The sequence below is a fragment of the Elaeis guineensis genome, chromosome 1 (assembly GCF_000442705.2).
Source record: "Elaeis guineensis isolate ETL-2024a chromosome 1, EG11, whole genome shotgun sequence".
NCBI classification, from domain to species: domain Eukaryota; kingdom Viridiplantae; phylum Streptophyta; class Magnoliopsida; order Arecales; family Arecaceae; genus Elaeis; species Elaeis guineensis.
Genome location: NC_025993.2, coordinates 88838369 through 88845726, shown reverse-complemented (window position 1 = coordinate 88845726; position 7358 = coordinate 88838369). Strand labels below are relative to the sequence as shown.

General features: G+C 32.7%; 1 non-coding gene across 1 annotated transcript; it reads left to right on the top strand.

Annotated features, from left to right (window-relative positions):
* The first annotated feature begins 634 nt into the window (after positions 1-634).
* On the top strand, positions 635-741 carry LOC114913939 (small nucleolar RNA R71). Its single transcript, XR_003800067.1, has one exon. It is a non-coding gene; the product is annotated as a small nucleolar RNA R71 (small nucleolar RNA).
* Positions 742-7358: the final 6617 nt, after the last annotated feature.

The following is a 7358-nucleotide window of genomic DNA, read 5'->3' as shown; positions in this document are numbered from 1 at the left end:
AATGGCTAAACTATGGTTGCTGGGAGGAGGTTGTGGGACATTCTAGTATTGCAGGTAGGGAGGGTTCCTATAATTTGAATCTTGAAAATTGGGTTTTGATATAGGTGGGTGAGGCACTGGTTGTGCTCTCCAAGAGAAGTTTGGATGGTTCCTCCAATCAGGATTGTACGTGTTAGAATACGGATTATATTCTGGTTTGTGGATCAATTGAGTTTGAGCTTGATTTACCTACTCTTGCACAAACTCAGAAAATTGAAATGCGGCTCAGCATTCAATAATGTAATAGGCAGGGCTAAAATAGAGTACACAGATTTCTTGCACAGGGATGGATGGGGCGAGAGAGTGTCCAATGATTATTAAGCGATCTAGTTTCTGGGACAACTCATCCACTCTGGTATGGATATCTATGGAGTTTCCAACTTCATAGATTCCAACCTTCTTCTAGGGGGACATGGACTTATCATGATACGAGGCCGACATATGGTGTAGGAAGTTTTCACTCAAAATTTCAAACAATTACGAAGCCTCATCTTCACTCTTTAATATAAAAGTTCCTCCTCATGAGGCATCGACCATTTGCCTGTGTTTCTTTGATAGGCCATTGTAGAAACACTGGACTAGCTGCCACTTAGGCACAGCATGGTGTGGGCATTTTCTAATTAGGTCTTTTAGGCTCTCCCATATTTCATGGAACATCTCTCCATCCATTTGGAAAAAAACTTGTTATCACTTTTCTAACCTAATTAGTTTTTTCTATCCGAAAGTATTTCTTGAGAAACTCTCTGAAATTTGTCTCAAGTCAAAATAGTCATTGAATCTAGAGAATGCAGCCAATGTTTGGCTTTGTCCTTAAGCGAAAATGGAAAAAGTTTTAATCTTAGGGCATCATCAGAGAAGTTTTAAATTTTAACTATTGAATAGATTTCAAGAAACTCATCCAAGTGTTTATACGAATCCTCATTACTGAGTCCATAAAAAGATGGGAATATTTGTATATACCGAACTTGATTCCATAATGGGCTGCTTCTACTGGAGGTGCCTGAATGCATGGTGAGTACAAATATGAGGATGGAGTAAAATACTCATTCAATTATCATGGAGGGTTGGCTTCACTAGCCATAATGGTAGCTCTAATTGTCCTGATGGTTTTTTCTATATCCTCGTCTATTGGTTGCGAGTTAGGTTGTAGTGATCTTCGACCATGCATGCAACCAAAGGTTTCTAGATCCGAACAATACTATAAAGTTTTTATTTTTATTTTTATTTTATTTTATTTTATACCTTTTTATTTTAGAAAATAAGCTGCATAAAATAATCCTAATTAGAGCTTACTTAGATCTAGACAGCTTCTAACTTCCAAATTAGCCTTTGAACATTTCAAGTTCAGAACTAACTAACCAAGTTGGCAAGGTAAGTATAAGATCAATGTAAGGCTCTCCATACTTTCATGACAGACCTAATTAGATAACTATCTTTCTTTGGGATTGAGATCTCTAAACCATTTGTCTGGACACCAATCAATCAACTAGTTAGAACTCGATCCAACCCTTGGTCTCCCTTATCCTATTGAGCTCGACTGTCCCTAGGGTTAGTGTCTAATTGATTTTAATTAAAGCTTAGGTTTATGCAATATGAAGAAGATGGTTTGTGGGCTAAAGAAGAATGATAAAATTTTTATCTTATCTTATTTAAGATTTTGCTCTTTAAAATGAATTATGAACATACTATGCAAAGAAACAAGATGTCTACATAAAAATCTTTTGATCAGTCTTTAATATCCTAGGTGTATTATGAAAAATTAAAATTATTTTTTTTGTTAAATCAATCATGCCAATGATCCTCAAAAATGGTACCAAAATCTGGTGCATATCATAGAGCATCAAAGATTAAATTAATTTTGATTCACTTTCTATTCCATATAACAGGGTGAGACCAAGTCAATTCCATAGGGATCTTGGGCTTTATTGTATTCAAAGATAAAAAGAGAAAATAAAGGAAATAACAAGGATGTAGAGATATAGTAAAACTTACTTGAAATAAGAGAACTAAATTAAGAACAAAAAAATTATAGAAGTAAAGATTAAGACAAAGTATCTTGGGGTTTCAAATCCACCTTTAATCATAAGAATTATTTTTTTTTTGAAGAAAGTAATCAGGACCGCTAAATAGCTGCAAGTCTTTAGTGGTGTTCAAGAAAGATAAATCTACAATCTATTTCAAAACATACCCCATCTCATTAGGGACAACCCATATTCTTAGATCACGACTCATTCTCATGTAGTCATGGGGTATTCAAAAATATAGATTATAAAATAGTTTAAACTACTATTTAAGCATGTGATTAGAATCATAGAAACTACTCACGCTCGCTAAATACTTCAATAATAATAAAAGAAAAATAGTCTTGGATTGCTTAAATAGTTGATTGCATATAAAAGAAAAAATATTTAACAATGTTTAATAATAAAAAAAATATAATTCATATAAAGAAAAGTTTCATCTACTTCCCTAAAGACAAGGAAATCAGCCACGCATGAAAGGAACCTTACGTGCCATCGCTCCCTTCATCCTCCTTCTTGTTGAAATGCTGAAGTAGAGCTACGAACAAGTGGAAGAAGGGTTGGGGATTGGAGAAAGAGATGGAAGCATGGAGAGGAGATGGATCATTTTAGGTTGAAGTATTGGGACTTTTTTATAGGTGCTAGAAGGCATAAAGATTTATTTTTTAGCAATATGGGATTAATGTACTAAAGATGGGTGGCTAGGGTTTCATAAGTTACTATGTCAGATGCCTAATAAATAGATGGTTGAGATTTATTGAGAGGATCAAAGGGTGCTAGATTTGGGCATGAAATAAGAGAGAGAGGCTAGGGTTTTTAAGCACCAACTAAGAAAGAAAGATGGCGTACGCTAATTTAACATGAAAGAAGAGAAAAAGAGGAGGGGCATTAGGGTTTAGATGTGATAGAAGGCTAAGATTTGTGGAGAAGGGCATGGGATGTGGCGTGAAAGAAAGAAAGAAGGTGGGGCACTTCAATTTAGCATGAAAAAGAAAGGAAAAGGGGTGTTGGGATATTAAGATATGGTGCCTCCTCTCTTGGCCATTGGATCTTGATGTAGTGCCACGAATGGTGGCCCTTGGATCTCTAGGGTTTTCATGAAATAGTGCCTTCAATCTCAACCATTGAGTGGAGCATTACTTCTTAGCCATTGGATTACTTATTTGCTTAGCCCTTCAATTGGTTGTTCTTAGCCCATTGATTCTTGAATTTAGCTTTGGGTTTGGATCAATTTGAGTTTTGATTAGCACAATCTCTCAATTTCCTGCAAAAGAGATTAAGAAGTATCAAATTCCAACTAATAGAGACTAAATATCACAAAATTTGATACTTCTAATGTCCTAATTCATGTACTGATCAGTGAGCCCAAAAAAATCAACTGGACTGGATTATAAGCCAATGAAAATAATCAAACTATAATCTTATAAGACTATAATTGAAATTTTTAAGTGGATTGACTTGGAGAGAGAATGTAAGTGTGGAGTTGAGCACCAAATCACTATAAATCTCTTCTATTTATGGTTATATAATTGTCTTTACTTTTATCCTTTTGCTACTAATTTATTTTATTCTAAGCATTGCATAAATATTTTAAAAGTTATTTTTGGGTATGAGTACTTCTCAAATTCTTAAGAAATCTAATTTACCTTCTTTTTGGGTTGCCGCCTCTAAGAAATAAGTGGTATCAAAATAGATACTCAGTCCAATTGATCTAACCATCAAGAGTTAAAGATTAGTGGCAATCTCAATTGGCACCTCCTTGGTTGAAGGCCAATCAACCAATAGACATCCACTTTTTAATGGAATAAATTAAATATATTGGAAGGCATGAATGAAAATTTTCATACAAGCATAAGATTATGATATGTGAAATATCATGGTTAATGGGACTCACACACTCACTATTTTGGTTGATAGTATACTCTCTCCTAAGCTTGAAAAAGATTGAGATAATGCAGATAAAAGATTAGCTCAATTAAATGCTAAAGCAATGAATGTTCTTTATTGTGCTTTAGATACAAATGAATTCAATCGAGTTTTTATATATATGTCTACTAAAAAAATTTATGATAGATTAGAAGTTACTCATGAGGATACAAATAAAATAAAAAAATCTAAAATTAATATGCTTGTATATAAATATAAGTTATTCAAAATAGAATCTAATTAAAGTATTACTGATATGTTTACTAAATTTACTGATACAATAAATAATTTGAAAAACCTTAGCAAGAACTACACTAATAGTGAACTTATTCAAAAATTCACAGATCATTGCTAAAGAATTGAAAAGCCAAGATGACTGTGATTCAAAAAGCTAAAGATTTTAATAAGTTATCTTTGAAAGAGCTCATTGTCTCGCTCATGACTCATGAGTTGAGCATACATCAAAATATAGAAGATGAAGTGAAGAAAAGAAGAACAATTATTTTGAAGTCTATGACTAATGAAATTAAGGAAAGTGACACGTCGAAGGAGTCCAACAATGATGATGAAATAGCCATGATTATAAGAAGATTTAAAAGGTTCATGAGAAGAAAAGATAGGATCCTAAGAAGAAAGGAATTAGTAAAGGTGAAGGAAATAAAGAAAAAGAAAAAGAGTAACCGATGCTATGCTATGAATGCAAAAAAACTTGGACACTTTAGAGCTGACTGCCCTCTATTCAAAAAGATTTTTAAAAAATTTAAAAAGAAGATGATGATGGCTACTTGGAGCAATGATGAAGACATGAGCTCTCAAGAAGAAAAAAAGAATTAAAGAAAAAAAAGAAAGCTTTTGCCTCATAGCGCATGAGGATGACATAAATGCTAAAAACTGTAATGATTTTTCTTTTGATGAGCTGCATGGTGTTTTTCATGAGTTGCTCGATAATTTTAAAAAGCTTTCTCTTAAAAATAAATAATTTTGAAAGTTAAATCATTCCTTGATTGAAGAAAAAGGAAAGAAAAATATTAATTGATTGAAAATAATAAAAGTCTTCAAAAAGAAGTTGACAAATTAAAACCTATTGTTGATAGATTCACTCTTAGTTCTCAAAATTTGCAAATACTTTTGAAAAAATAGAAAATTATTTTTGATAAAGCTAGCTTAGGTTTTAATACTTTAACCAAATAGAAATTTTTAAAAAATATGTTTGTAAAACCCATATTTGAAAGGTATATTATTACTTGTTTTAAATGTAACAAAGTTAGTTATAAATTTGTTGATTGTAATGTGTTTAAATTTGAAAATATTGAAATAAAAATAAATTTAAATTTTAAAAATAATCATTATAACTAACCTCAAAGGATCCAAGAAGATTTGGGTACCTAAAAAGATTTGATTCATATTTTGCAGGCGTACTTGATATCCCTTGAGATGAAAAAAAATAATATCTAGATAGTGGATACTCCAGACATATGACTAAAGATAAATCTTAATTTATCTCTCTTAATGTCAAAGATGAAGGAGTGATTATTTTTGGAGACAATGGTAAAGATAAAATTATTAGTCTCGATAATATAGAGATCACTCATACTATTTATATTGACAATATTTTACTTGTTGATGATTTTATGCATAATTTACTTAGCAGTAGTTAATTATGTGATAAAAATTTTGATATTTTTCTTAAATCCTTGCATTATATTATGACTAGTTCCATTGATAATGGTACTAAATTTATAAAGATCTTGATGATATTTGTAAGGACAACATAGAATGTCTAGTTGCTATAAATACTAAAGACAATAAAGCTAGTTAGATTTGGCATAATAGACTAAGTCATGTAAGTATGTATTCTATTACTAGATTGATTAGAAATAATTTGGTTAGAGATTTACCAAAATTTTATTTTGAAAGGAATAAGGTTTGTAATGCATGCCAATTAGATCTTCATTTAAATCTAAGAATGTTATTTCAACTACTAGGCCCTTGGTGTTGGGAAATGTGTCCCAAAAAGCCAATCGTCAAGCTGTTGACGGTTGAGCAACCAAGTATTGTAATTGATTTGTTAATAAATAAAATATATTTGACATTTTCATCATAAGCTTTCATCTTCTAATGAACTCCGTTGTTATGATGAAGTCCTTAGGACTATTTAGATTCGATAAAGAGAGGATTTATCGATTAGTCCTTAAAACTGTTCACGACCAAATGATAGGCTGTTAATAAGGACGACAGCTTCTATCGAGCATAGGTCGCTGTAAGCCATATGGGTTGATTGTCCTCTTAACCAAAGAGTGTGGAGACACTGGTATGGCATACAGGTGAGATGTAAGGGTACATCGTCATTGAACGTGACCAACTCCAGAGCATTCTGCTGTCGAGAATATCTCTGATGGGATATAGATATAAGTGTCCCTTAGACCTGAGATCATCTCAGTGACTTGCAAGCAACTCACTGTGCTTTGGTACTGGACTAACTGAATTTTTAATTCAGGGACGGAAGGCTTCTGGGCACAGTCAAGTACTTGCAAAGTCAGAGTGTGATCAAGATGGGATTGAACACTCCAAGAGTTAGAGAAGAATGAGTCACTGTATTTCAATTTAGCAAAACCTTGGCCAGGGTAATCCATTAGATGGATTTGATATTTTGAAATACAATGTGGACAACCTGATCAGAGTTGACAGTTAAACTCTGGGGTGTCCTATGATCATTTTGGTCAATGGGATGAATTATATGAAAACTATATCCGCATGGATTCTAAGGATGTTGTTCTACACATTCGACCTATCCGATCGTCGGGTACCATTGCTAGATGGTCACTTCGATTGGTATAGGAATTTATTCCTATGCTATCGACTTAGGTTCGGACCTAAGAGGTCACACACATTAGAGTTCATGATCCGATCGGATGGTTGATCAACGATTAAGAATCATTCTAGGGTTAAATGATCAATACGATTGACATTTAACCCAGTGCAAGTGTTGCAGGAGGATCGATTAGCAATTCGATTGCTAATTGGCTTAATTTGATTAAGCCAATGGGCTGAGATTAAGTCTAATTAAATATGATTTAATTAGATTTAGTTTGGGCATGATTGGATCAAGTCCAATTAGTTTATTGGATAAGCCAAGTGCCAGGAAAAACTAGTCCTAGTTCAACTAGGACTTGGGTCAATCTAATTTCTAATTTGATTAGAAAATTAAATCAGATTTAAATCTAATTTAATCTGATTAAATTAGGTTCTTAATTGGATTAAGATCTATTTTAATTGGGTTGATCTAATTTTGATTTGATTTGGTTTGGAAAACCAAATTAAAACAAGTCATAAGATAGAATCCTAGTAAGACTAGGATTCCACCTTGCGCCA